Source organism: Capsicum annuum, chromosome 6, assembly GCF_002878395.1.
Source record: "Capsicum annuum cultivar UCD-10X-F1 chromosome 6, UCD10Xv1.1, whole genome shotgun sequence".
NCBI lineage: Eukaryota > Viridiplantae > Streptophyta > Magnoliopsida > Solanales > Solanaceae > Capsicum > Capsicum annuum.
In genome coordinates this window covers 99,766,274-99,772,687 of record NC_061116.1, presented here as the reverse complement: position 1 = coordinate 99,772,687, position 6,414 = coordinate 99,766,274, and positions in this window count along the sequence as shown.

Below are 6,414 nucleotides of genomic sequence, written 5' to 3'. Positions count from 1 at the left end.
GAATTTGCGCTATATATCATTCATTACACAAATTATTTTCTACAGATCACTTGCCCATATTTTAGTTGTATCACAAATTAATTAATCATGTGCTATAGGTATTATAATTAGCACTCGTTAGTTATAGTATCACCTACAACTTGCCTACTTGTTATATCTTTCATAGAACATTTGCTTATATACGACATTCCTCATAGCATACTAGCTTTATATACTTATTCAAATGTTAGTCTATTTCCTTGTGCCATAGTCTACTAGCTCAATGTGAGCTCATTATAGGATATTATGTTTAATTGTAATCGAATGTCATGAGATAGTGATGTATTCACATTTTCACTACCATACTGTGATATTTTAGGATTGTTTCATTTATAATATCCTTAAGGGTGTAACTTTATATGCGGAGAAGTTTGGGAGAATAAAAAAGGACAAAAACATTGTAGGGTGTGATGAGATTCAAATTAATTAGGTGTTGTGTGATGCTACCGCCTACCACACTTTTGTATATTGCCTAATATTTATCATGCATCCCATGGGGTTTTGGGTAGGAAATTATGGACGTGATTAAAGGAAAATGAGAGGAAAGAACAACTTGATTTGATAAATTGTGGTCTTACTACCTGATTACTATTTGGGTGAAATCAAATAGCTTAGATTGGTTAAATATCTCTTAATGCTATAGTTACCACTTATTTTGATGTAGATTATTAATCTTAAGGGGAGAAGTTATATTCATTATAGCACTTGAGTTAAAAAGTAGGGCATGTAAAGATATTTGGTTTCATAATCTTTTGTCATGACTAGATTTAAGAGTCATGATGTCACCTACTATGCTGAAATACCCCGTATGTTTCCAAGCTAGGAAATGAATCAGTTCTCCTACGTATGAAAACTCATATCCTTTGATTTATATTTTAGTGCATGATTTACAATGAGTATCCTAGCGATAATATAGCCTATGATGTGAAGCATGCTCATGTGAGTCACTCAGAGTAAGGCAAGCTAATAGCTTTTGGATCCATCAAGTTTTAGTGTGTGATTCTACAAGAGTGACCTTTAAATGAGGATAACTTGATTTATATGTGACATTTTAGCAGATTTAGACCCACCAAATTGTAGAGAATTGAATTAGCTTTCCAAAGATTCTAAGTTTATAAAAATCCGACACCCGAGCAAGAAGGTATGGCCTTGTAAAGTAGGAGTGCGATGCATAAACAATTGCACATGGCTACTGGAACAAGTGTGTGACAGGTTGTGCGATGCACACCCTCAAGTATGCAATAGTATGTGCGACTCACACCTTAGCTTATTCGATAGGATGTGCGGTGCACACCTTAGCATGTGCGATGAGGTATGCGACGTACACTTATGATTTCAGCCATGAAAAACACTTAGTTTTTGAGTTATTTTGAGGATAATTAAGTCTTTTAACACTCCTTACACGTCCCAATACATAACCTGATGAAATTTATAGCTTCCAATCATATTATAACCCTATTAACATCTTAATTTCACTATCCAAGAACACAAGAAGGAGAGAACAACTAGGGTTTCATAATCAAGCTTGAAGGTCCAATCTTTCTCAATTTTCATCGCCATTAAGGTATACATAGTATTCATCCATGGATCCCTTTCATTCATGGAGTTCAAGATATAGTTATATTCTTGTTGTTGTTTGTGGTTTGTGTTATAGTGTGGGAATTTGATAAACTTCAAGGAAGATTGTGATCATATAGTTGGAACCTATGAATTTGAATGGATTAAAGTGGTGTAAGTTTGTGAATACACCAATGCCTTAAAGAGTGCATGTAAGTTGTTTAATAAAATACCTAAGAGACTAGAAATCATGCATTATTGCTAAATTATGACTAAGTGAAGGATTCATGATAGGCCTCTATAATTCAATGTCATCCATGTTGATAATGTGTCTTGTGAACACTGTTGGATTACTCATGAACTAGTCTTATGGAATAATTCTATGCTTACTTGCAAAGCCCACTCATGTACAAGATGTAGAGTACCCATGTACTTTATGAAATTCCCCAAGTGATGATATTATGGATTGTGGTTGTAATATGCAATGAGCATGATATTGAAAGCTATGCAAGTATATACATGTTGTCTGAAATTCCCTTCCATGAAATAGGAAACATGCTTAGTATGAAATCACTTATTTATGATATTGTGGATTATGGACTCTACTCTTATGATCAAGTCAGTCATGTGTGTCAGCTTCCTTCCATCGAGTCCTAGGGGTACTTGTACCAAAAAAATATAGGTATGTACCTAGAGCCATATCATGTTTTCATGATAGTCTCATTCAAGCCATGATCTATAGAAATTAGTCAGTCATGCGACTCAGGAAAACTCCGTAATCTCAGTAGTTCAGTATTCTTAGTAATCACAGTAAATCTCAGTAACTACAGTACTCGTAATTAGTCCTCAAAACTCATTATATTTCGTCCGTCATCGGAATCCAGTAAACTCAGTTTTAGCTCCACTAAACAATACCGCTAGTATCAGTTCACTTAATCAATATCAGTTCAATAAATCAGTTTTGTTAAGTTATTTAGTTCAGCCAAGTTATTCAGTTCTGTGACTTTCAAATAGGAGTAGGATTCAGCACTGAGCAAACCTAGAGATGGATGCTCACCCGTTAGAATAGGACTGAGATCCCTAGAAGCAATCCCTAAGTTCCTGAACTATGTAGCCAGTAAAGGTACGAGATGTCATCCATTAGATAGGATTTACATACTCAGGGGTCACCCATTAGCACATTTATATGTATAGGACTGAACCCAGGATCACCCGCTAGATTAGGACTAACTCCAATGAATATGTCTTTACTGGTAGCATGGTACTGACACCCTTCCAGTTTGGGTAGAGATTGGACCCCATTCAGCTTAGCTTGGGGTATGTCAGTTAGATGAACACATCCCACAGTTTAAGTTACAGAATCAAGGCTTTCAAACACAGTCAACTAAGCTTAGAAGTACAGATTTAGTACTGTTTGATACAGTTAATGCTTATCATTGTAAATAGACTTCAAGATCACCCATTATCTTGGACTGATCATAACTATGATTAATCTGCACTAGAATCATTAGATTTAAAGATCACCAGCTAGATAGGATGCATCTCAGACTAAGTCAAATCATCCTAATTATCAGTATACTCATGATCACCCGCTTGATTGGACTGATCTCAGATTTAGATACTCCTCGTATAATGGGACTCAGATAGTTCCATCAGAACTTAGACTGTTAGATACAATCACTCAGTATCAGTTGTATTGATTAGTTTGATCATTATAGTTATATCAGCTATATCAGTTCTCATAGCTCATGTTACCAGTATTCAGTTTCAGGACTGTTAGACACAGTCATTTGAACCAGTTCTTCATACTTTGAACTTTAAAAAATAGCAGTAATCTATTCAGTACCTTAGTAATAGTAAAGTCATGTCATCATCATTCAGACTCAGTAGTCAACATCCTTACGAGTTTAGTTATAGTTGTTTATACATGTATGTATTCTCACGTTCATATTAGTTAGTATTGTTCATGGATATAACCCTTTGTATTTATCCTACCTCACTCGTGTACTCAGTATATTTAGACGTACTAATGCATTTACGCTATCGTGTTTTCTCTTATGTTACACCATAGGTTCAGCGGCACGAGCTCCAGATCAGCAGTAGCATTCCAGTGTTCAGAGTTTGTAGTGAATCCTTCATATTCGAGGATGATATGATTATTGCTATATTTACTATTTAGTAGCTAGATGGAGTTAGTTGGAGACATGTTCCTTCAACTCCTTATTCAGTTCAGTTAGAGGCTTTCAGACTAGGTATAAGATTAGATATTTAGATCCTATTATTTTCAATATTTATGACTTGTTTTGGTATTGTTATACCTTTTTTAGATATTTTGTTATCGGACGTTTATTCAGTTCGAAACTTATGGCCGTTCATGTTCATGTTTCCATATTTTATGGTATATTATGCAGTATAAAGGTATAGATATCAGTCATAGGTTAGCTTGTGGTACTTCGGTGTCATGAGCACCATGTAGCATTTTGGGTCAGAAAATTCGGCTGTTACAAACTTTGTATCGGAGCCCAAGGTTCAATAGAGTCCTAGGAAGTCTGAAAGCCGCATCTAGTAGAGTCTTGTACATGCATGTGTTGTGCACCACACTTATGTACATGAGGCTATGAGATGTTTCAGGATTAGTTTCCCTTATTTCAGTATTCATGTCGTGCTAGTGAGCAGTCAAATTTGTATACCTTGTTTTCTCAACCTTGCATCTATTCATACTATCCAAAATCTCAGAGAATGTAACTATTTCAAGGTAGAAAATCCTTGTAGTTGCAAGTTCAGTCCATCTCATGCATTAATTTCCGACCCCCAAAGTTTAGTTATAATCTAGTTCTAGATGCCCTTTGCATCACCCAGTATCTCCATAAGGTAAGAGTTCTTAGAGGGACATAGCATCCCAAGGGGGAGATACCACACTTTCTCTTATTGCTCTCATGTCGTAGATCCTTCAATTTCTCCTTGTATAATGAATTCAATCTAGAATAGAGGGTACGCATAAGTTAACCTTCAAGTTTGACCTCAGTTGTAAGTCAATTATTCAGAGTTTCAATTTAGTTCATGATGTTCAGTCCATATGTCATGTAGCAGAATCAGTCATGTTCTCATGTTTCAGTTCAATCTTAGTGCCTTTACCATTGCATGTTTAGTTGTATGTTCGTGAGTCAGTTCAGTCATGGATTCATACATTAGATATACATTGTCAGCTTATCAGTACTTTCAGTCATTTATTCATATATCATATCAGTTATATAATTATGCATCAGATATGTATAGATTCAATTTATCAGTTAAGCATCAGATATGCATTCTCAGTTTATCGGAACACTTAGTCTTACATTCATAAATCAACTACCCATGCATCAAATATATATGTACAGTATGATCTGCTCAGTTTTTAGTTATCTCAGCCATGAAATCATGATCAGTCATTCATGCTATATATTCGTGTAAGTTTCTTTTCTCTTAACTCAACCAGTATCATTCAAGGATGAATATTCTCAAGGGGAAGATAGTAATACCCCGTATATTTTTCAAAGCTTGGAAATAAATCAGTTCTCCTATGTATGAAACCTCATATCCTATGATTCATATTTGAGTACATGATTTACAATGAGTATCCTAGCGATAAGATAGCTTATAATGTGTTAAGCATGCTCATGTGAGTCACTCAGCGTAAGGCAAGCTAATAACTTTTGGATCCATCAAGTTTTAGTGTGTGATTCTACAAAAATGACCTTTGAAAGAGGATAACGTGATTTATGCGTGATAGTTTGGAATATTTAGACCCATCAAATTTTAGATAATCGAATTATCTTTCCAACGATTCCAATTTTATAAAAATCCAACACCTGAGCAAAAAGTTATGGCCCTAGAAAGTAGGAGTGCGATGCATAAACAATTGCACATGGTTACTGGAACAAGTGTGCGACAGGTTGTGTGGCGCACACCCTCAAGTGTGCAATAGCATGTGCGACGCACACCTTAGCTTATGTGATAGGATGTGCGGTGCACACCTTTGCATGTGCGATGATGTGTGCGAGGTACACTTGTGATTTCAGCCATGAAAATCACTTAGTTTTTGAGTTATTTTGAGGATAATTAAGTCTTTTAACACTCCTTACATGTCTCAATACTTAACCTCAGGAAATTTATAGCTTCTAATAACATTACAACCCTATTAACATCTTAATTTCACTATCCAAGAGCACAAGAAGGAGAAAAACTACTAGCGTTGCATAATCAAGCTTGAAGGTCCAATCTTTCAACAATTTCATCGCTATTAAGGTATGCATAGTGTTCATCCATGGATCCCTTTCATTCATGGAGTTAAAGAATCTATCTTTGATAACAAAATCAAGAATATTTTGTGGTGATATAGTTGTATTCATGTTATTGTTTGTGGTTTGTGTTATAGAGTGGGAATTTGATGAACTTCCAGGAAGATTGAGATCATATAGTTGGAACCCATGAATTTGAGTGGATTAAAGTGGAGTAAGTTTGTGAATACACCTATGCCTTAAAGATTTCATGTAAGGTGTTCGATAAAATTCCTAAGAGACTAGAAATCATCCATTATAGCTAAATTTTGACTAAGTGAAGGATTCATGATAGGCCTCTATGATTCAATGTCATCCATGTTAATAATGTGTCTTGTGAACACTGTTGACTTACTCATGAACTAGTCTTATGGAATTATTCTATGCTTACTCGCAAAACCCACTCATGTAAAAGATATAGAATACCCATGTACTTCATGAAATTCCTCAAGTTATGATATTATGGATTGTACTTGTAATATGTAATGAGCATGATATT